Raw genomic sequence first — 25,151 nt, forward strand, 5'->3', positions numbered from 1 at the left:
GGAATCATAAAACCCACTGACAAATACCCCTTCCTCTTGGTTCACGTGGGAACCAATGACACTGCAAGCAATAGCCTCCAGAAGATCAAAAGAGATTACGAGGCTCTGGGCAGGAAATTGAAGCAATTAAATGCACAAATTGTCATCTCATCTGTCCTCCCAGTTGAACGACGTGGCCCAGGGAGAGAGGGAAAAATAGTGGAAGTGAACAACTGGCTTCGCAAATGGTGCAAACAGGAACGGTTTGGATTCTTAGATCACGGAATGCAGTTTCTTGAAGATGGACTTCTGGCAAGCGATGGGCTGCACCTCACAACGGTTGGGAGGAATGTTTTTGCAAAAAATCTCAGAAACCTCATCAGGAGGGCTTTAAACTGACTAATGTGGGGGAGGGAGACAGTGCTCCTGAAGGTAGGAGTCTATCAATTGATGAAGATGATCATCCAAATGTCATAGACCGAATGGAGCAAAGAGCATGCAGACCTAGTGGTGGGAGGAGAAAATCCTTAAATAAGAGACACGGGGGAATGATTAATGGACTTCAATGTCTGTACACTAATGCGCAAAGCATGGGAAATAAACAAGATGAGCTTGAGCTCCTGGTACAGCAAACTAAATATGACATAATAGGAATCACTGAAACCTGGTGGGATAAATCCCACGATTGGAATGTAATAATGGAGGGATACAATCTATTTCAAAGAAACAGACCAGACAAGAAAGGAGGAGGAGTGGCGTTATATGTCAGGGATGTGTATACCTGTGAAGAGATCCAAGATTTAGAACCTCAAAGCCAAAGTGAGAGCATTTGGGTCAAAATTAAGGGAGAGAAGAATAACAGTGACCTCATTGTGGGAGTTTACTATAGATCCCCAAGCCAAACGGAGGACATAGATGATGCCTTCCTGGAACAGATGGCCAAGCATGCAAAAGGAAGGGAGATAGTAGTAATGGGGGACTTCAATTACCCGGATATTTGTTGGATGTCAAACTCAGCCAAGAGCATAAGGTCAAACAGATTCCTCACTGGCCTTGCAGACAACTTCATTGTCCAGAAAGTGGGAGAAGCAACAAGAGGAACAGCCATTTTAGATCTGGTCCTAACCAATGTTGAGGACCTGGTTAGTGGGGTAGAAGTGGAAGGATCATTAGGCGCGAGTGATCATGCTCTTCTGAAGTTTACTATACAGCGGAAAGGAGCAGCCAAGCATACTAGGACTCAATTTCTCGACTTTAAGAAAGCCGACTTCATAAAGCTTAGGGAAGTGCTGGGTGAGATCCCATGGACAGTAATACTAAAAGGAAAGGGAGTTCAAGATGGCTGGGAGTTTGTTAAGAGGGAGATAGTAAAAGCACAACTTCAGGCAATACCAATGAGACGGAAACATGGAAGGTGCCTAAAGAAGCCAGGGTGGCTATCTAAAGAACTTTTAACTGAGTTAAGATTAAAAAAGGATGTGTACAAAAAATGGAAAAGGGGGGAAACCACCAAAGAGGAATTCAAACAAATAGCCAGCACGTGTAGACACAAAGTCAGAAAAGCTAAAGCACAAAATGAACTCAGGCTTGCTAGAGAGGTTAAAAGCAACAAAAAAGGCTTTTATGGGTATGTTCGTAGCAAAAGGAAGAACAAAGAAACCGTGGGGTCACTCAGAGGAGAAGATGGTGAAATGCAAACAGGGGACACAGAAAGGGCTGAACTCCTCAATGCCTTCTTTGCCTCAGTCTTCTCCGATAAAGAAAACAATGCCCGACCTGAAGAATTTGGAGCAAATGATTCAGCAGAGGAAACACAGCCCAGAATAACTAAGGAGATAGTACAAGAATACTTGGCTAGTCTAGATGTATTCAAGTCTCCAGGGCCAGATGAACTGCATCCAAGAGTATTAAAAGAACTGGCAGATGTGATTTCAGAACCACTGGCAGTCATCTTTGAGAATTCCTGGAGAACAGTCGAAGTCCCGGCAGACTGGAGGAGGGCAAATGTTGTCCCTATTTTCAAAAAGGGGAAAAGAGAGGACCCAAATAATTACCGCCCAGTCAGTCTGACATCAATACCAGGGAAGATTCTGGAGCAGATCATTAAGCAAACAGTCTGTGAGCACCTAGAAAGGAATGCTGTGATCACCAATAGTCAGCATGGATTTCTGAAAAATAAGTCATGTCAGACTAACCTGATCTCGTTTTTTGACAGAATTACAAGCCTGGTAGATGAAGGGAACGCAGTGGATGTAGTCTACCTTGATTTCAGCAAGGCATTTGACAAGGTGCCCCATGATATTCTTGTAAAGAAGCTGGTAAAATGCGGTCTTGACTATGCTACCACTCAGTGGATTTGTAACTGGCTGACTGACCGAACCCAAAGGGTGCTCATCAATGGTTCCTCTTCATCCTGGAGAAGAGTGACTAGTGGGGTGCCACAGGGTTCTGTCCTGGGCCCGGTCTTATTCAACATCTTTATCAACGACTTGGATGATGGACTCAAGGGCATCCTGATCAAATTTGCAGATGACACCAAACTGGGAGGGGTGGCTAACACCCCAGAGGACAGGATCACACTTCAAAACGACCTTGACAGATTAGAGAACTGGGCCAAAACAAACAAGATGAATTTTAACAGGGAGAAATGTAAAGTATTGCACTTGGGCAAAAAAAATGAGAGGCACAAATACAAGATGGGTGACACCTGGCTTGAGAGCAGTACATGTGAAAAGGATCTAGGAGTCTTGGTTGACCACAAACTTGACATGAGCCAACAGTGTGACGCGGCAGCTAAAAAAGCCAATGCAATTCTGGGCCTCATCAATAGGAGTATAGCATCTAGATCAAGGGAAGTAATAGTGCCACTGTATTCTGCTCTGGTCAGACCTCACCTGGAGTACTGTGTCCAGTTCTGGGCACCACAGTTCAAGAAGGACACTGACAAACTGGAACGTGTCCAGAGGAGGGCAACCAAAATGGTCAAAGGCCTGGAAATGATGCCTTATGAGGAACGGCTAAGGGAGCTGGGCATGTTTAGCCTGGAGAAGAGGAGGTTAAGGGGTGATATGATAGCCATGTTCAAATATATAAAAGGATGTCACATAGAGGAGGGAGAAAGGTTGTTTTCTGCTGCTCCAGAGAAGCGGACACGGAGCAATGGATCCAAACTACAAGAAAGAAGATTCCACCTAAACATTAGGAAGAACTTCCTGACAGTAAGAGCTGTTCGACAGTGGAATTTGCTGCCAAGGAGTGTGGTGGAGTCTCCTTCTTTGGAGGTCTTTAAGCAGAGGCTTGACAACCATATGTCAGGAGTGCTCTGATGGTGTTTCCTGCTTGGCAGGGGGTTGGACTCGATGGCCCTTGTGGTCTCTTCCAGCTCTATGATTCTATGATTCTATGATTCTATGATTCTATGATTATGTAATTGTTCCTGTGTTTTTGCTTTGCTGTGTTATTATGACATTGTTCTCATTGTGTTTCTTTGACATTCATCCCTGTTTCTTTGTTGTAAGCCACTTTGAGCATGATATTTTTTTTGTGGAAAAGCAGCATACAAAACAAAACAAAAGAAATGAAATGAAATTAATTTTCCTGCAATTTTTTCCCCTTCTATGCAACTCTTTGAGGTACAGGAGTCCTGGTTTTGTATGAATTTGACCATCCAGCAACATTCCTGTTTTAGTAATTATTTGGTAGTGCTTTGAATGTGAATTTCAAGCGGATATCTTTCGTTCCAGGACTTAAGGAGCGCTCCGATTGCTGTGGACTGTGGAAAGTTTTTTTGGGCGGCTCAATCAGAGGGTAAATGTGGGAGGATGGAAATCCCTTCTAGACAAATGAAGGGAATTCCTTTGTGGGAACTTTTAGATGGAAAGGAACATTTCAAGTGTGACCATTACACAAAGCCACCAAATCGCTGTGTCTTTGCAATCACTTAGCTCAGCTGGAGAAATTACTTAATTGTTGGCTTAATAACATTTGAGAAGACAAGAGGAAAAACTGTAACTGAAATTGAGTAGGGAATGTGCAATTAGCCTTACTAAAAGCTTTTATTATGCAAAATTCAGTAACTCTTGTTAACTTTCAAAAGCAGAGCTACTGTTCTTCTGTCCTTTTCCCTTTTCATTCTGAACTTGATACTCAAACAGTATTTAGCAATCTTTTCAGCTGAAGTGATTTCCCTTCCCCTTAATTTCCTTGTAGGCAGATAATCGAGCTCTCATAGGAAATATAAAGTCAAAATTGGGCCTGCATGTTGGCTGATGCCAAACTATCACTATGGTGAGAGAAATGCAAATTAAAATATTCATTGGAAACTTTTACAATCCTCTTTGTGTTATCATGCATTTATTTATTTATTGGCACAACTGAAATGGAGACCATTCCGTTCAGTTCTGAAGTTTCTCACCAACCTTTCCTGCCCAAACTATATCACCCCCCACCGGTGAAATTCACAGGAAAGTTCATTAGTGTAAATTCCTGCAGTGAAAAATAATCCATACATTCTTTTTTGGGTTATCTTATCTGAATGCAAAATCTGAAAATGCTTCCCCACTGTTCAGCTCTTTGTCCACTGTGTCAAAAAGTTTTACTTTCTTTTAATGTGGCAACTAATTAGTTTCATCTTATTCAGTTACAGTGCAATGCGATGAAATTCCCTTTAATTAGTTAGCTCCTCTTGTCCGTGGGTGGGGGCTTTAATTCTGGTTTTCTCTTTTTATTTTTTTATTAGCACAATTTTGCAACTATGATCGGGAATCACCTTTGCAAAGGTCGGAAATCACCTAATGAACCTCATCAGTGGAAGCTCTGTGCAATGCCTTCTGCTTGCACAACAGCGCTTGCCACCTCTCCTCCCCCACCCCATGGGCATAGCCAGGAGGTGGGGGCAGCTGTCCCCCCAAATCAAGTAAATAAATAAAAATGAGTAACTAAAAGTAGAAATTGTAGAAAGATTTTGACAGATTTTTCTGAGTACTCAGGGTCAAAAGAAAGTAATTTAAAACAACTGCTGTTGAGACATTTTCTTCCGAAGTTGCTAGACAGAGCCAGACAGAGGATGATGACAGGTGGGTGTCCTGTCCCCCCCCCAATAAATCCTGGCTATGCCTACTTCCCACCCCAGCCCCAGAGTGTGTGCTGGGAGAACCCCCAGAACAGCATTTGGAGGAGGGGAGACCATTTTGTCTGGCAAGCTTGATACTCATACCCAGAGTGGACATTTGTGATAGCATGACGTTGAATTCCACCCAATGGAAAAAATGAGGAATTATTCTGGTTTCAGAGGAATCAAGTAATTAACCCACCCACAGAGGGAACAGGTACTGATTAAGGGAAATTTAGGAATGCGGCAACCAAATGAACAGGAAGCAACTCAAATTACGTTGAGGTATTATCTAGTATTATCTAGAGATAATTAAGAAATAGGTCTGAAAAGCCTTAAGCACTTTTCCAATCCACACTAGACACACATGCTTACAATGGTAGCCTGCATAATTTCAGCACAAATCAGGTCTGAAAATAAACAGGAGGACAAACAGAAAAAAGAAGAGGAAGAGTTTGGATTTGATATCCCGCCTTTCACTCCCCTTCAGGAGTCTCAAAGCGGCTCACAATCTCCTTTCCCTTCCTCCCCCACAACAAACACTCTGTGAGGTGAGTGGGGCTGAGAGACTTCAGAGAAGTGTGACTGGCCCAAGGTCACCCAGCAGCTGCATGTGGAGGAGCGGAGACGCGAACCCGGTTCCCCAGATTACGAGACTACGGCTCTTAACCACTACACCACACTGGCTCTCTGGTATGTAACATTTGCAGTGACAGTATCTGAATTTCCTATAAAAACTGAGTAAACAATGTCCTTTCAAGATAAATGCCTGGTGTGGAGTTTTATTTGCTTATCTTTAAACTTACCTCTTGCATTCCAGACTTATGATTAATCAGCAACTTCCCGCCATCAGAATGCACAGTGTGTGGGGGAGATATCTGATGATGGCTGATATATGTCTCTGCATGCAGATCTACTCAACTCCCTGTTGGGTTGCTGCAAGGAAAGGCCATGACTCCTGGTGCCAGGGGACACAAGCAGGGTTTATTTCCACTAAAATGTCAGCTACAAACTGAGCACCTTATTTCACCCCCAAAGGAGTGCATGACCGCAATTCACTCATATGAAAGAAAGTAAAGAGATGAATTCAGAGTTTTGCCCCCTCCTGCTGTGGGAATATTCACAGCTGCCATGTCCCCCATAATTGACACTACCCCCCCATTTATTACTGTGAATCCTGACAACACCCCCCTCTTTCTTACATGTTCTCCATTGTTATCCAAATTTTCCAATGTGATTAGCACAATTGCGTCACTTGTTGTGGTGGGAGAGTTAGTGCCTTTTCTTCAGTTACCCCTCTCTGCATTCCAGTGTGTGAAAGTGCTCTATCTAATTCTTAAAATGATGATGATGCACATGAATTAAACCACCAACAACAACCCTACTTCACTGGGGCGGAAGCAATTGCAGCAGCAGGAAGAAAGAGGAAGGTGCCCCAAGAAGAAGAGGGTGATCTGATCCTTCCTCCCCCTCTCACCCAGCAATGGGGCTCTGCTGCCTTGGTTGTTGCTTCTGGCACACTCTGCCTACCTGCTTCCTCTTGTTTAGAAAGGGCAGTACCTGCATCTTTAGGTCATTCCTCACTGCGGGGGAAGGAGACTTGGAGTGCAGCAGCAAAGAACACTGGAAGAGAATGTGAAAAGGGTTGGCTGTGACTGCTTTGCAGGATGACTTGGAAGGAGCTGGGAAGAAAAGCAGTTGTGCTTCATGCCTGGGAAATGCACCCACTAACATTCACACCTTTTTCCTCCTTGGAAAGTTCTTTCAGTGTTCCTCAGCACCTTATTTACTTAGAATCATAGAATCTTAAAGTTGGAAGGGACTCTAAGGGTTGTCTAGTTCAACCACCTGCAATGCAGGAATCACAACTAAGTTATCCATGACAAATGACCATCCAACCTCTGCTTAAAAACCTCCAAGGAAGGAGAGCCCATCACCTCTCATGGGCGTCTGTTCCACGGTCAAACAGCTCTTTCTGTCAGACAGTTCTTCCTGATGTTTAGCCAGAATCCCGTTTCATGTAACTTGAAGCCATTAGTTAGAGTCCTACCCTCCAGAGCTGGAGAAGACAAGCTTGTTCCCTCTTTCATGTGACAGTCCTCAAGATAATTGAATATAGCTATCATATTTCCTTTCAACCTCCACTTTTCCAGGCTAAACATACCCAGCTCCTTCAAGTGTTCCTCATAAGGTTTGATTTCCAGACCCTTGATCATCTTGGTTGTGCTCCTCTGCACACATTCCAGCTTGTCAACATCCTTCTCAAATTGTGGTGCCTAGAGTTGGACACAGTATTCCAGGTGTGGTCTGATCAAGGCAGAACAGAGTGGTACAATTGCTTCCCTTGATCTTGATACTATACTTCTGTTGAGGCAGCCTAGAATAGTATTAGCTTTTTTGCTGCTGCTTCACACTTTTGTATCCTCAGCCATACTTGGATCTTTCTATTGGAGGCTCTTTGACACCTTCTGGACAGCACCAACAAAACCCTTTTTCATTAATGTATGTAGACCAGGTAATTGTCACAGAACAGACTAACGAAGAAGAACAGGCTAGGGACAGAGGGGAAAGCTGTTTCCTGGTTCTGCTGGATTGCTCAGCAAATTTTGATACTGTTGACCATGGTATCCTCCATGGAGGGCTGGGAGTCGGGGGCACTATTATGCAGTGGTTCTGCTGCTTTCTCCCGGGTCGTTTTCCAGAAAGTAGTGGTGGGGGATGAATGTTCAGACCCCTGGACTTGTGGGGTGCTTCAGGGCTCTGTCCTCTCCCCCATGCTTTTTAAATCTATATGAAGCCTCTGAGATAGATCATTAAGGGGTTTGGGTTTATACAGATGATATACACTTCTACCTCTCCTTTAAATTGGAACTAGTGAAGGCAGTGAATGACCTGTGCGAGTGTCTGGAGGCAGTTGGAGGATGGATGATGGATAACAGATTGAGGTTGAATAGATACAAGACAGAAGTACTATTTCTGAGGGACAAGGGCGGGTGGGTGTGGAGGGACTCCCTGGTGCTGAATGGGGGAACTGTGCTCTTGAAGAACCGGGTACTCACCCTGGGAGTCATTTTGGACTCACAGCTGTTGGCTACCTTTGAAGGTGACTCAGAAACTACACTAACCAAGAATGGAGCTGCTGCCAGCACCACGTTAAGTCCTAAAAGATCTACACAGGCTCCCAGTACATTTCTGATCACAATTCAAAGTGTTGGTGCTGACCTTTAAAGCCCTAGACAGCCTCGGCCCAGTATACCTGAAGGAGCGTCTCCACCCCCATCGTTCAGCTCAGACACTGAGGTCCACTTCCGAGGATCTTCTGGTGGTTTCCTCACAGCCAGAAGGGAAGTTACAGGGAATCAGGCAGAAGGCCTTCTCAGCAGTGGCACCCTCCCTGTGGAATGCCCTCCCATCAGATGTCAAGGAGATAAACTACACAACCTTTAGAAGACATCTGAAGGGAACCCTGTCTCAGGAGGTTTTTAATGTTAGATTATGTTTTTATATTGTTGGAAGCTGCCCAGAGTTGCTGGGGCACCCCAGCCAGATGCGCAGAGTATAAATAATATATTTATGATTATAATTAATATTAGGCAGGTTATAGGGGGGTGCACTCTAGAAATTATTCCCAGGCATTAAGTCAAAACAGGCAAAATATAACTCAGCTAGATATCTAGAATTCTTATTCCAGCTACAGCTGAAATGTGCTTATTCCCAAAATTCTGTTCTGAATTTTCTGCTGTGAACTTTGATGCATATTTCCCAGATATTCTTCAAATCTTTGATTCTCAGTATACACTGTGTATTTGGCATGAGCATTTAACATCCAATGGTATTCAGTTCCAAAATGTGATGATTACATTGTGACGCATCAATAATATACTTTATACTTTTGTATCCTATTAGGTTTGCTGTACAACCTTGTTAAGTATTTGCTGTCTGCAACCAGTTATTAATACTCATGGCTTGGAATCTTTATTCAGTGATACAGCAATAATAAAAAACGTCAGTGAGCAAATTCCACATGAACCATTACTTGGGGAGCTAGAACTGCAAATTTAATTTAAACACATTCGACACATTTGTATGTCAACCATGAAGCAGCTTCCCTAAGTGGCATTATTATTATTTTTCTCAAAAGTGTGTTGGTTTTAGAGGTGGGAATGAGGTGAGTCTGACAACTGGGATGCTATGTTTAGATAACTGATCTCAGTTTCTATGCTTGTGTCTCAAAAGTAACTTAAAAAGGTTTAGTCTCATATTTGGTCCAGTGGCCTTTACAAATATGGATTAATCTACACAAATTAACATAAATGCATAAGCTCTGTGGAATGATTTCTATGGCAGATGAAATAATGTTTCCCATTATATTATTTATTTATTTTTCACTTTTATGTACCTCCCAAATAACAATATCTTGCACATATTTGCCACAGCCCAAAATTAAAACAATAGAGTCATACCTCACCTCCATTTATGTAACCCTCGGGGTAAACTTTGGGATGTGCGCGCGGCAAACCCCTGCATAAGCAGAAGTGGTCCTCGGGTTGCAGAAACCTCGGGATCTGACCAGACCTCCAGAACGGATCCCATCCGCAACCAGAGGTACCACTGTACTGGAAAAGACCAACATATCTGATGCTAGTATAAGGGATGGAGTTCAACCAACTTTTACTCAGAGTAGACCAGTTGAAATTAATGGACATAAGTTAGGCATGGTTATTAATTTCAGTGGGTCTATTCTTAATAAAAGTTAGTTGAATTACAGCCCAATACACTACTGGACTATCACAGTAGAAAACAATACACAAAAGAATGTGTGTTGTTATAACTTCAACTCAGCCAGAGAACTCAGGTGTTCATGAACACTTTTATTAGTGCTGAAAGCAACCACGTGTCTTTACATTGCTCTCACTGGTCCCTAGAGACAGCGTCACTGTCCCATTCACTGTGTGATCTCTGACTTGGAGAAATCACCCAGGTGACAAATGCAGGAAGGAGAAAGAAGCCTGGGGAAATGGTGATGTCAAGTGGGATCAGAAAAAGATTATGCAAACATTCACCTGAGTATGCTTTTCTAAAAATTTTAATTAGGCCACTGAAATTGCTAGTTATTAGCAGAAAAGTGAAACTGGAGAATGTTTGGCATAGTTGTTTCTAGAAGAAAAAAATCCTTTGCAACAATATATGGTGATATTGCTCATTCGTCTGTCTCTTTCTCTATTATCTTTGCTATTCTTTATGGCCTTGCTCTGTTTAATGTGCCTTCTCTGTGCAATTATAATGATGGTACAGAAGCAATTGCTAGTTGCAGATGCTGTAGCTTTGTACAAAGAACTATTGACTATTAGTTTATTATAGCAATTTGTGTGTGGAATGAGAGAGCCTGGCATGCGTACGGGTTTCGCTCTTCCAGTTTATCAGACAACTTGTTTGTCAACTATAGTAAGCTTCAAGGTGATGGAAGGGTAATGAGACAATGTGCCAAAGTCTATGAAAATCAAGCTGCTGTTCCTTAAATGGGAGGCTAGCAACCGCAGGAGTTGAATGGCTTCTCCTGAATGCAATCCAACTGTGTCCTTAAACTGTGGGATGGAAGTGCCAGAGGCTCTATGCAGGGTGAGTGAACATGCCTGGCTTTCCTCTCCATTAACACTCGAAATTTCTTTTAAGCCACAGCAAGGTTGTGACAAATACTGCCACAGATCTTTCTTTGCACAATCATGAGAAAAATAACTTGACAGGTGTATGGTTTTTTGTGGAGTTTTTTTTAAAGGATTCTTTCCCATCTCTTCCATGCTTTAGAAAATCCTCTTAGGCTTTTATGTGAGACTCTTGCCTAAATGAAAAGCACGGTGTAATAAAAGGCATTCTGCTTTCTGCAATCTAAAGAAAAATATATGCATCAAATCCCTAAAATATAATACAAATTATTAATCCTTCAGACTGAAAATTGATGCCAGGGTAATTTACTAGCCTAGCTTATTGGGGCCCTGGAGATGAGGCTGTGGTCGGAGATCAAGATGAAATAAAAGGAGGATATTTTCCAAGCAAGATGAATGTGGCTACTCAAGCTGCATATTAATTTGTTTCAGGAATCGGTAGCCGTTGAATATGCTGTAATACTTAGTGTCTTGCTTCTCAGACATTTGTTAGATAAGGGCTTATGGTGCATTCAGCTGAAGCAGACAAATTCCATCACAGAAGCAGAAACAATTATTTAAATTACATATATGGGTACCTCTTCATCCTTCTCCTGAAAGACACCAGAGCCATTTGCTTTATGAGTTTTAATAGCAGAGGCTAGCAAGTGACTTTTGCCCAAATCCCTTTGCTGTAGAGTAAGAGGGTAACAATTTTTCTGCCTGCCCACAGCGTTCTTCACTTTAAAGGTCCCCTGTGCTGGTACAAGGGGACACCCCTTGCTCTTATGCTGTGACCCAGCCTCACCTCTGCCAGCAACAGCATTGCTTTGCTAGCATTCTGCAAACAGTCCATTAACGAATCAGGCTATTTAAATGCAGCTTTCATTTTTGTTTGCAGCCAGCAGCCCCTTTGAGGGCAAATAGCAGCCAGAGGTGGTAATTTTCACTAGAAAGTGGTGCCGGCCACCAGCCCAGATTGGAAACATAGTGTCAGATCAGGGCTTGGTGGCAGCCTTAAGTGCACTCTTTAAAAAGCGCTAAGTAATGCAGTGTGTAGGCTGGCCAGGTGCAGCCCATATCTGATGTTGCTTCCTTCAACAAGCAGACACAGAAGGCTTTCCCCCAGAGAACCAGGATGAGGCCCTTCCAGGATTCTGATTCAGGTTTGAACCCCCCCCCCCCCCGATCAAAATGTTGCAAACATTCAGAAAAGCCACATGGTACTGACCTTCTGGGACTGTGCCAGTTTAGGTTGCTACTGCAAGGCCGGCCCTACCATTGCACAGAGTGACGTGCCAGATGCTGGGGGAAGTGCTGTGTGTGAGACGGCCAGAGCAGGGTGTAAGGAGCAAGGGATAGTAGAGACAGATAGGAACATCCACCCTCCTGATGCCCTGCTAGCCCTACAGGCTCTGGAGGCCATCTTGTTGGGGCAGAGCCATGGAGGAAGTGAGGGGAAGCAGCAGGAGAAGATGACTGCCAGCCAGGCAGAGAGCTACAAATCCTGCAATGCAGGAGACAACCCCATAACAGACAGCCTTGGAATTGCAAGGAGGGCGCCCAGCTTTCAGCTGAGTTATTTGGGTGGGTGGGTGGGTGGTGTGGAGTTCCTGTTTGGTGCTTTGAAAGTGTCTGAGGAAGGGAGAGAGGACAGGGGGTATTAGGGAGGGCTTGTGCACTTCCATCCATCCTGAGTGAGAGCCAGGTTGCTGTCTAGGCCAGTACATTTTTTATTAAAAAAAATATGTTTATTAGGTTTTCAAAAAACAACAACATACAAATAATAAAGAAAAATATATAAAACACATTATTGTATTTGGAATAAAATAAACAGGTTTAGTGCACTTTGGCAGTTATTGTTCCTCATAAGGCTTGGTTGTTGATGAAGCCTAGAATAGCATTAACTTTTGTTGTTGTACCACCTTGCTGACTCATTCAAAGTCTACTAAGACCTCCTCAATCATTTCCACATGTACGGCTGGGAAGCCATCTGGTGTCTCCCATCTTATATTTGTGCTATTGTGCTCTTGCTATTTGTCCCTAAAGGTAAAGGACCCCTGGACAGTTAAGTCCAGTCAAAGGTGACTATGGGGTTGCAGCGCTCATCTCGCTTTCAGACCAAGGGAGCTGCCATTTGCCCACAGACAGCTTTCCAGGTCATGCAGCCGGCATGACTTAAACCGCTTCTGGCGCAACGGAACACCGTGACAGAAACCAGAGCACAGGGAAATGCCATTAGGGGACACAGGTGGCCTGTGGTCTAAGCCACTGAGCCTCTTGGGCTTGCCGATCAGAAGGTTGGGGGTTTGAATCCCCATGACGGGGTGTGCTCCCATTTGCTCTGTCCCAGCTCCTGCCAACTGAGCAGTTTGAAAGCACACCAGTGCAAGTAGATAAATAGGAACCACTGTAGCGGGAAGGTAAACGGCGTTCCTTCATCCAAGTCATTTATAAGGACACTGAACAACACTGGGCCAGGACATAATGAGGAACCATTAGTGAGCACTCTTTGGGTTTGGTCAGTCAATCAGCTACAAATCTACTTAACAGTTACCTTGTCTTACATTTTACCAGCTTTTCCACAAAAAAGATCATTCGGGACTTTGTCAAAAGTCCTACTGAAATCAAGACACACTAAGTCCACAGCATTCCCCTGACCCACCAAGCTTGTAACACTATCAAAAAAAGAAATGAGATTTGTCTACCATGACTTATTTTTGAGAAACCCACGCTGGGCCTTAGTAATCACAGCAACCTTTTCTAAGTGCCCACAGATTGACCGTTTAGTTTTCTATCCTAGGACCTTTCCTGGTATTGATGTCAAGTTGACTAATCAGTAATTACTTGGGTCTTCTTTTTTCTACTTTTTGAAGATGGGGACAACATTTGCCTGCCTCCAGTCTGCAGGGACCTCACCTGTTCTCCAGGCATTCTGAAGGATCCCTCTTAAAACCCTTCTATGATGGGTTAACTGCAGAACAAAGCAATGGCCCACACAGTCTCAAACCATGCTTGAGGAGGGGGAGCTTGATGCAAACTTCCAATATTTGGGTATTTCAAGTTTGGCTTCAGCCAGCAGTAGTGCTAGCAGCTCCTTGTTGAACAAGGGTGGGCTTTAAATAACACTATGTGGCCAAGAGAGCTAATACTGGGTCCACAGTTATAAACTGTTTTGTTATTGCAGAAAGATCAATGAATATAGACTGCCAATAAGCTGTCCCTCCCACCACACATGAAGGAAGGTGCCTTTGTGACCAGCATAATGGTGAAGTGTATTTCAGAATATGTGACAGCCTAAAAGGTGTCAAATGGCAGTGTAGTAAAAGCTTGAGAGAGGCTTCTTGCATTTTGGCATGAATGGTCTTTATGGGGGTGGGCATACCTTTGGGCAGTAAATCTGTGTGATTGGTGGGTAACAATTTGTTTTTGTATTTTATATGGTTCTGCTAGAGAGTGGTTTCATTGTCTCCTGGTGTGTTTGTAGTACATTTTTAGTAGAGTAGATGGAGTGATTGGTGACAATGGTTTGGTGGCTGTGAGGGTGGATTTGCTTGTATTGATAGATATATTGAGAGGTGTGGGAGTAGAATGGGATGACTGATATTGGGTAAGTAGTGAGTGTTGCATGTTTTATGTTTACGTAGAAGGAAATTGGTTGGGATTAGATGGAAGACAGACTCTAGGTATACTAGGCATGTCTCAGTGGGGATGAGTGCCTGGCAAGAGGGAGGGTGAATCTTAAATAGATTTTCAAAATGTGCTGCTAAGGTTTTGCTTTGGGGGGATTTGAGCGGATTGCATGGTATTGTAATTTTCACATTTCATTATTACACACATACATTGTCTTTATTCTTTATGTACACTGCTTAGAGGCTGTCTTGGTATTAAGTGGTATAGAAGGATGTTATACATGGTTGGCGCTGTGGTCTAAACCACAGAGCCTAGGGCTTGCCGATCAGAAGGTTGGCGGTTTGAATCCCCGCGATGGAGTGAGCTCCCGTTGTTCGGTCCCTGCTCCTGCCAACCTTGGTGTTTGAAAGCACCTCAAAGTGCAAGTAGATAAATAGGTACCGCTCCGGCGGGAAGGTAAACGGTGTTTCTGTGCGCTGCTCTGCTTCGCCAGAAGCGGCTTAGTCATGCTGGCCACATGACCCGGAAGCTGTATGCCAGCTCCCTCGGCCAATAAGGCGAGATGGGCACTGCAACCCCAGAGTCGGCCGCGACTGGACCTAATGGTCAGGGGTCCCTTTACCTTTATATGATAAATAAAGAGGTGACAGAAGCCACTGGCTCTTCCTCCTAAATGCTGCTTGCTCCTTGCTGACCTGTACTGGCTGATTGCTTCACCTAATTGCCTTCTCCCAATGCATCACAGATAGAGCAGTTACGGCTGGCCATGAACTGCACCAGGCATTACATTTGTGTTGCTTTACTTACTTGATGCCCATTGGCACTTCTGGTGCATTAGGCAAAAGGGACCTTGTCCTTTCCCTCAGAAAATATCTTAGGTTGGTCTTGGACTCCTGCTTGGACTCCTGAAGTACCCTGCATGTGGGAAGCTAATGGAGCAGAGTTCCAGATGATTTTTCTCCTTGCCAAGCAAGTATCCCACCAGCAGAGAGCTTACAATGGTAGCTTTCTAATAAAGTATTCCCATCTGCAGTCTTGGGTGGCACAGTGCCAAGGTGTCTGCATCATATGGCTTTTCTGAAAACTCTAATGTTGAGCTAGCACAATACTGTTCCAAGCAGAACAGAGTTTTTTCATGGTTGCCTAAGACTAGGAGTGTACTTTAATTGTTGAGACATAAGGTTTCTGGTTGTGCTACTGCAGAAAATGTTAGATTTAATTTCTGCTCCAGAAATTTCTGTTTGTTACTGCTATAGTGACCTAGATGTGTATTTGTTATAAAAATGAGGATAGAGGCACTAAGTCTTTTAAGGAGGACTGGAAATGTGGGCACTTAGGAAACTCAGAATTTTCATATTAAAGGGGGGGCATTAATGAAACAGTAAAGGACTACTTTTTAGGTGTGCTGTGAATGTTCCTGCCTTTCCACCCTGAAAGCAAAAAATGACAGGCTTGTGATAAATACCTTGAACAAGCAACAGATTTGCAAAACTTGTAAGATCAATGCAAAGAAGTTGTTGGCAATAGCCCATCAGCATGCACAATAGCAAACCATGGATGTGCTGTAAACGGGAACTGATGAATAGTGGCTCAGCATGATGGGAAATAGCTTGTCAGTGCTTTTGAAAGGGAAGAGAAAGAGCTGGAACTGAATATCCTATGAAAATTGAATCAAATATGTGATGGCAGAGACATCCACAAGGAAAAACTCAGAAGGCCTTGCCTATCACTTGTGTGCTGGAAGAATTGTGCATGCTTTGCACAGAGAGAAGAAGAACAATATAATAAAATGAAATATAATAAGCCAGAAACATAGAGAACAATTGTTTGCCATATCCACGGAGGGTAGGACATGGCTGGCAATGGTAAATTGCAGAGAATTACCAGACATGCTTGGGAGTCAGGGCCTTTCTCCATCTGATATAGGCCTAACCATACAACAGTAATAAGGTCACATCATGCTTTAACTTATGTTTATACATAGCCTCAGTAGGTGCTTAGTTGAATCTGGATGTCAGCAGACACCTGCAAAGATTTAGCTTTCTAGTCAATGGAATTTTGTTATGATTAAAGGTCAACCTGTAAACTGCTTCTCAATTGCACTTGCAAGAAAGGGGAACTCTCATTTTCATTTTTTCCAACAATAGTAAGAATAAAAGACAAATGTAAATTAATTCCACAGAAGTACCAATCACCTCATGGAAATTTTTTATTCTCAGTTCTGTTTCTTTTCATGGACTACTAACATGCACGGATATATTGGCTACGTTCAGCAAGATCGCAGTGCTAAACTGCAGATATATTTTTATTTCTTGATTAAGCCGTCTATACACTTTATCAAATAAATAAATAAAATGATGGCCTCATTTATTGAACACAAAGGGGCTTACTTCCAAGAACAGAAAAACGCTGCAAAATGTTCTCCTATGCTCCCTTTAAAGTGTACACACTGAAAGTATATTTCTGTGATTAACATTCCAGAATGGGTGGAGAACCCTTTTCAGACCTCATTCCAGCAAGAGGATGAGGGCACATTTGAGCCAGCCCTCAAGGAGGGCACAGGGCTGGGCCACTGAGGGGTGGATAAGGAAGCCTAGAGGGCCCCATTTGGCCCACAAACCTAAGATTCCTCACCCATGTTCTAGAAGGGCCTGTGGTCACCAGGGCACAGTTCCCACCTTGCTTTTCCCCAATTTGCTTCTCTCCTGCTACCCTCACAGAAGTGACTAAGGGAGGAGCATGGCCATAGCCACCATTCTGCACCTCCTCCTCATTCACCCTCACATCCATGACAAAATGAGTAGTGACAAAATGAGAAGAGTTCAGGATACCAGGTGGCTAGAAGTCACTGCTTGTCCATCTTTGAACTGCAGAGATCTAGCGGTGTCAACTGTTACTTAATGAGGAAGTGCTATATTTTATATATGCTTGGAAGCAAAGTCCCATTTCAGAACTTAGCTTAAATTAAAAGCCTGCATTTAGAACTCTTGTCAGTGTTACTTGCCCACTTTCCTTATTCCTTGCTGCCTTTCCCTGTTTGGGGCTTTTGTGACATTAGAGCAGCTCATCAAATTGGCTAGGGTGGAGCTGACAAGACTCCAAAAAGGCTTGTGTTGTTGTTGTTGCTGGCAAGATGCATTCACTGCATTTCTGCTACAACATTTTAAGTGTGAAATAGCATAAAAGTATGGTTTTTGGCAAATGAGTCAGTCAGCATGGTGCTGCTGTATTTGGGGCTGGTGCTTATTGAGGTCACATGCAGAAGTATACAGATTCTGATGAACTGTGTGGATCAGCTCAAGTCTTGTTATTTCTTAGCCCTTGAAGAAAAAGAAACACTAAAATGTTGGAATTAATCTGAATCAACTGGAGAATTTATATAAACATCAGAAACTCAGTACATTTATAGGAAGGCATGGAGAATTTTCACAAAGTAACAATTTCTAGTGGGGATTTCACATATTGCTTCATCAATATGGGCAATCACCCATCAGAGAATGTGCATTGATTAGACTTTTCATATATTGCTCAGTTAATATTCATGGAGTCCATGTCAGTTCTGTACATTGCCCAAGATATATGTCTAGTCCCTTCAAAGGCTATATTCATTGACTGACAAATATACTTACAGGTTGACAGACCTTGTCTACTTGTGCAAATTTTCCAGTGTCTCTTGGCAACTATGCATGTTGGACAGGTAATGTGTAAAATCCAGTTCATAACATTGGGTTGTTGTTGGTGGTGGTTTTGTGTGTGTGTGTTTTTGCAGAGAATCACTTATATTTATGCCCATTCTCCACTTAATATATTTTAGCAATAAAAAATGTAATTTTCCATGGCTTATGCTGTTTGACTAAGTAAACAGTGGATGTTAAAAGGAGTACAGAAATCCAGGCCAGGTCTTTCATTGCTGAAGCTATCTGTGAATAACTCTTAGAGACTGGTGTCAAAGGTAAACCATGCAACAACAAGAGTGCAGTTCGATTATAATGTCATTTGTTGTGCCTGTCCATGAAAATCTGTTACTAGGGCTCCATTGAGTGACAGCTGTTATTCTCTGCCTGCTTCATTCACTTGCCCAGATGACATTTTACTCCAGTGGGACTTGCCCAGAAGTCTGATAAACAGTTGGCCTATTTTTCTACAATTGCTTCAAAAAGTGATAAGAAGGAACTATGTATGTGTGAGGTCCTCTGACATTTCACTGCCTAGACCTAAGTAACTAATGTCTTGATTGCTCTTGTATGAACCTCCTCATGCTCTTAGGTCTCTTGGAGAAGTTCTTCTCTGCATGTCACCACCTCAGGTTGTTGACTGCAACAACATCACATTGTTGCACCACACCTATGGAACTCCCTTGGGAAATTTATTTGACTCCATCTTTGATTGCCTTCTGAAAAGTTGTGGCAATTCCATACTGTCGGAAGCTGTGAAGGCAGGGGATAGTCTGGGCAACATCAAGCAAACCAACAATTTTTTAAAAAATCTATTAGTTACAGTCATAGAAAAAGAGGCCACCTTTATTGATTGATTAAAACGCCAGAGCTTCAAAATTAACAAGTGTGCTTTTAACTCTTAGCCTCCCTGATTAATCAACAGAAGCTTCTGCTGATTAATCTAAATGCACTGTTCCCTGCACCTCAGTTGTACACTTTTATATTTTGAAATTAAATGGCATTTGTGTGGATCTATGTTACAGCTGAACTCTCCACTTTGACACTGTGTTGTGCTAAATATAGCCAGCAGCACCCTTTATTTGACTTAAGATAACTGCTGAAGCTCAATTGATGTTAAAATAAAGTACATTTATGTACTGATAATAATAATGCTAATTTGGATGGTGGGTGAAACAGAGCATGATGAAGCACCATCACACAACAGCTATGAGGTAGAGCAGAAGCCTTCCTCTCCCGTGTCACCATCTGGAGGCAGCCCCTCAGGGCCCCCAATCCACACTTCAGAGAATGGTACCCAAGACCATAAAAGGCACAAGAGAACTAGCAGGGTTGTACTTATCCCAGCACAGGCCACACATCAGGATCAGACCATAAACCAGATTAAATGGATTCCAATAATGTAATCCAATTGTGACTGGAGGGAAGAAATCACTGCAGGACCTTGCCAGGATGTGGTCTGACCATGGCAAAGGAGTGAAGGACAAATGTCCCATACCCAGACCACTCAGAACACCAAACACATGCATAACCTGCCTTGGAACAATGTCATATTGAGGCAGTCCTATCTCGGGGGTCCTCTAGTCCAACCCCTGCAACTAAAGCATCAGTGCCTAAAAATCTCCAGGGAGACGGTTCCACTGTCAAACAGCTCTTACTGTCAGAAAGGTTTTCCTGATGTTTAGTCAGAATCTCCTTTTTCTTGTAAATTTAAGCCATTGGTTCGAGTCCTGCCCTCCAGAGCAAGGAAGTCTTCTCCCTCTTCCATGTGACAGCCCTTGAGATATTTGAAAATGACTATCACATCTCCTCTCAGCCTCCTCTTTTCCAGGCTATACATACCCAGCTCCTTCAACCATTCCTCATAAGGCTTGATTTCCAGCCTCCTAGAAGGGTGTCTCAGTATGGATATCATGGGCATAGCCAGGATTTTTATTGGAGGGAACATAATCGATGTGACTGGTCAGTTAGTTAAGTATTTCTATTGTTTTACTTGGTCAGGGGTCAAATGCCCCCCCTGGCTACGCCCATGATGGATATTATGATCCTCCAGGCCCACCATTTTGGGGTTCCCCACTACCTTCTCTCAGGGTCAGGAAGGGGTAATGTTAGTGGGGTTGTTGGTAATTCAATAGAACCCTACATATGTTCCACTTGCCTAGCACTGGTAACACAAACTCAGAATTGGATCTCCTACATACAGGAACCCTGGCGAGTGAGATGAAATCCTGATATGCTTCTGGGACCCACCCCTCAGCCCTCCCCAAACTAGTGAGCTTGTGGATGATGCCAGACACTTCTGGCTTATCACCTGGCAAAACCTTGCAAATCTATGGGCAAGAATTCCTCTTTGATTCTTGGACGCTGGAAAGGAGAGAGAGGGATGTTTTCTGACCTTAAAACAATTGTGTGGGAGCTTTTGAGCATCTGGTCCAATGGCTGCAGCTAATTAAACTTTTAGAGCTGCTATTTCAACTGTTGTGGTTGCTGGTTCCTTGCACCTTAGAAAGGTGAGCCTTTGCCCTTTCCTTCTGTAATCCTGATGAGAATCACCAGTCTTTCCCTTGACTTTGGTTTGCCTGATGTGTGGAATTAATTTACTTAGTTTCAATTTCTGTACTTGCGGCGGTGGGGGGGGGGTGTATGTCTGACTCCTGTTTGTTATTTCCGCCTTTAGTACTTGAAATCAGAAGCGCTTTCATGAAACTTGTGGTCACTTAAAGCCTCGGGTACATTGATCTTGCCCTCTTAAGCTTCAGCATTTGAACAATTTGATCCCATTGCTTTCAATAGGGAAAGATTTCCCCCTTTAATCCATCTTAAATAAGAGAACAGAGAGAAGTCAAGGTTAACGGATCAATTAATCTTAAAAACCAAAAGGAACAGAAAGGTGAGATCAGTGGCAGGGCCAAATCTGCGCAGGAGGAGGGACAAGAACAGCTGGATGATAGGAATGTGTATCAAGGAGTAATATTGTACATGTGAATGCATAAGGAGAAGGCATAGCTCAATGCTTCACATGCAGAAGGTCCAAGGTTTGTTCTTTCTTTCGATAGGGATGGAAAAGACCCCAGTCTCAAACCTTGGAGCACCACTGTTAACTCCAAATGGGGAACCTCCAGCCCACAGGCCAAATTAAATTTGTTAGCTATCCCAATTTGGCCCACAATTTGGCCATTTTTCCATAGAGGTGGGCAGGTAAAACCACAGTTAGAGAGGAAGAATTGGGAATCTTAGAATGTGCTGCTCTTTTGGGGGTGGAGTTTTCATAAAGTTCCTTTAAAATCTGGCATAAAATGCAAGCCCCGTTGGGACCAGTTCCTGAATTGAGCCATCTTCCCCAAAAGTGGGGTTTGCATGTGCTGATTGCAAGATTCCTCTTTCGACAGGGATCTTTACAGCCACAGCTAGAGGTCAGGCCATGACTGCAAAGATTCTTCCTTTGCATCCCCATCTTAAAGTAAAGAAAGGAATGGAGAAGAATTGTGAGCATGCTTAGAGTCACATACCTCTGATCTGGAGATTCAGGAAGCTTGACAAAATGTACAAAAATTCCTGGTGGCAGGAGTGACTCCCATCACTGTCACAGACTGTTGCCACAATCACAACTTGAGACAAATCTGGACTGCTCCCACTTGGACAAAAATATCTGAGATATGAGAGAATAGGAAAGTGGTTGTAACAACATTTATTATTTTGCGGATGGGGTGAGGATTGACACATCCATATAAACACTCTGTAATGTAGGGCATTAGAAAGTATTTGGGCAGGAGATTATAATCTTTCCCCCAATTCTGACTGGATGTTTTTTTGCACCTGAACACTTGTTTTCTTGCCCATACTTTCTTGCAGTTGTTTTCTAATCAAAATGCACCTTATTCCTGGCAACATGGAAAAGGAATATACTATATGTTGAGAAAGAACCTCAAATTTCTTGTGCTCATCTTTTGATCTTTTCATCAAGCCTCTGTAAGACCCGCATCAATGTCTTTACTGCACAACAGTCCTGATGCAGATTGACCTCCATAAATAGCTTATCCTCAGTCCCAAGATCAATTTTCTCTATTCTCCACTGCTCAGTAAAGATAATTCTCTTCCCTCTTTCCCTTCCTTGGATATTTGTTCCTAGCTCTGGGTGATTTTGTTGTGAGCCACCTCCCTTGCAGAGCACATTCCGCACTTTTGACTTTGAAGGAGTTCTGTGTCCTATTACTGATAACTACTTTTGAAGATTATTTATTGCATAGCACAAACAGACAGTTGAAAAACAAGAATCCAAATACCAATTTTTGAGTCACTGCCTTGTGTGATTTTCAGTGGGAGCACCTTATTTTTGGAGCCACCTTCTCAAAGTTCACTTACCCACGTGCACTCTTCATTTTAGCTGAAGGTAGGTTATTGTTAAATCTGATCACATTTTGTACTGGAAAATTCAATAGTAACTAAAAACACCCTGGTGTTAACGGAACAGTGTTGATTCTATTACTGGAAATCTTGTTCTGAGATTCTGTAGCTCAGTAATACAGCACATGCTTGGCATGCAGAAGGTACCACCTCCCATGTTCAATGCCTGGCAAGCTCAGAAATTAAGAAAAATGCCAGACCGCTCTTCATGTATGCAACAACAGCAGCCAGAATTTTAGTGGCGAAAAATTGGAAAAGTGAGAACATCCCATCAAAAACCAACTGGCAGGCACAAATGATACATACAATTGGCAAAATTTACAGGGAGACTTAGAGGATACTTGACGCAGAAGGTGAATCAAGAATGGCTAGTATTTAAAGAATATTTGAATAATTATTGTGATAACAAAAATCTTCTGGCAGACTTAGATTGACTCTTGTAACCTAAAGGTGACAAATAATATGACCTTTTGATAAGAACTGAGAAAACACAAAACAACAAAAAGACACTGTGTGTAAAATTACAAACTGAAATAGAGTATAATGAGAATAATCGGAAGTTTATTTTATTTATTTTATCCTTTATCTTTTATTTTCTCTTTTTCTTTTTTCTTTTCTTTTCCTTCCTTAGCAAAGTTTATATATGTAGTTTGTATATATGTTACATTGCATATTATTATGTTTATAAATGCTGAATGTTTAATAAAGATCTATATAAATAATAAATAAATAAATAAACAGGAGTCCAGCAACTTCTGGGGGGCCGTGGGTCCCCATTCTTGACTTAAAAGAATCTCAGGTGGCAGGCCTGGAAAAGAGATCCCTGCCTAAGAGCTTGGAAAGCCACCGTTACTCACAGTGAATGAAGCTGGGCTAGATGAGGAGTGAGATGCCTTTGGCCCTCCACTGTTGCTGCACTACAGCTTCCACCATCCTTGGCATTAGCTCTGTTTGCTGTGGGTAACGGGAGCTGTAGCTAAGCAACATCTGGAGGACCAAAGCTGTCCCACCTCTGGGCTGGATGAACCATTGGTCTGACAAGGAAGAAGGTGACAGAGCATAGATGAAACACTTTCTGAACACTCGCTTTAAAAGTAATTTTATTTTATCAACACTCTCCTTGCTTTAGCTTTGTCTTGAAATGACAGTTCATCTTACTGCCTGTGTGGCAGATAAAAGTTGACTCCAGGTGACCTGGCCAAGAAACTTAAGGAACTTAAAGACCTTCCTGCTCCAACGTGAACCTGCCCAATTGTTAAGCTCACCATATGAAGCCTTTCTGCACAGCCCCCCCCCCCTGCATAATTAGGCAGGAGGCAACTAGGGGAAGCCCCTTTCAGCCTGGCACCCTGTTTATGGAATGCTCACTTTAGGGAGCCTTGCTTAGCACCCTGCTAGGCTGTAATTCTACAAAGGCTTGTCTGCATTTAGCTCTATGGAACAAACTTTGAACCATTTATTGCTTTTAGATGCTTGATGAAAAATACCTTTCTATTCACCCAAGAATTTGTAAAAGATGCCAAGAAGAAAGGTGCTTAAACTACACCCACATGCCCACAATAATGCCACAGGCTAGTATTCTATGGCAAAATGTGTGGCGCTATGATGTGCTAGAAAGTCAGAGGAAAATACAGGGCTGTTCCTGTTACATCTTTTCTGGTTTTGTAGCTCTGCCCAGTAGTGGCTCTCTTAATGTTTCCATTACAACTCCCTATTTTTAGAAGTTAATAGCTTTGCTATAACAATTTGCTTCAGGGTGAAGCTTGGCACACACGGCCAGAGTCAGGGAGCACATTTAGAAAAACAGAAGATTACGCATTTCAAGACTCTCCCCCCAAATCTTTTCGTTCAAGTAATCTAAAGGTTTCTCTTTTTTTTTTCCCTTCCAAAGATCGCTTTTAGCTCTTGATTGATCTGTAATGTGCTATAATTCCAATGGTTTCTGCAATGGTCAAATCTTGAAAATAGCCCAGAAGCTGAACTCTGTTCATCGTATCTGGTTTACATCTGTGCAAAACACTTTAATCGAGGAAGCCTCTGCTTTTCTACTCAGAAGTAAGCCTCACTGAGTTCAACAGGGCTTACTCCTAGGCAAGCATGCATAGACTGCCGCCTAATGCTAGTCACATCTACCTGAGAGTAAGCCGCCAATGAACCCAATGGGACTTACTTCTGCGTAAACATGCATGGAATAGCATTGCATGTTCCCTGAGACAGAGAGGTAAAGTGACTGGAACTTGCTCCTAGGTAAGTGTGTATGCAACCTAGGAAGGTTTGTACTTAATATAGTTTACTCACTTTACAAATACAGTCTGTTCTATACATCAAATTTACTTTTTTTGAAAAACATTTATGCTTAATTTTTTTAAAGCAACTTTTATGGTAGACAGTTCAACACCTCAGCTCTATTGACTGACTGATATGTCTGAGGAATTTATTGTGCTTAACTTAGGGATAGGGAATCTGGTGCTCTCCAGCACTGGTTCTCTGTTGGACTCCAACTCCCATCAGCCCCAGCCAGCATCACAGATTGTTAGGGATTATGGAAGTTGTAGTCCCAGCACCATTTGGAATACCATGTTTGTCAGCTTCTGCGTAGCACAGTAAACCTGTTCAGCACTGGGATTCTGGATTGAAATGTTATTCACATGTTTAGGATACTACTTTATATTTCAGGTTTGAATAACTGCTCAAGTTCCACATTTTCAA

General features: G+C 42.7%; 1 long non-coding RNA gene across 12 annotated transcripts in view; it reads left to right on the forward strand.

The window, feature by feature from the left end:
* The first annotated feature begins 10,055 nt into the window (after positions 1-10,055).
* Positions 10,056-25,151, forward strand: part of LOC114595436 (uncharacterized) — a 62,808-nt gene continuing 47,712 nt past the window's right edge. For 8 of the 12 annotated variants that reach the window (XR_013392707.1, XR_013392708.1, XR_013392703.1 and 5 more), the window contains exon 1: positions 18,004-18,061. This is a non-coding gene — a long non-coding RNA (uncharacterized LOC114595436). Of the gene's footprint in view, positions 10,110-17,997; positions 18,062-25,151 lie in introns of those variants that run through there. The other 4 variants (XR_013392712.1, XR_013392713.1, XR_013392714.1 and 1 more) reach the window with 2 other exon arrangements.

The sequence above is a fragment of the Podarcis muralis genome, chromosome 4, assembly GCF_964188315.1.
Source record: "Podarcis muralis chromosome 4, rPodMur119.hap1.1, whole genome shotgun sequence".
Lineage (NCBI taxonomy): Eukaryota > Metazoa > Chordata > Lepidosauria > Squamata > Lacertidae > Podarcis > Podarcis muralis.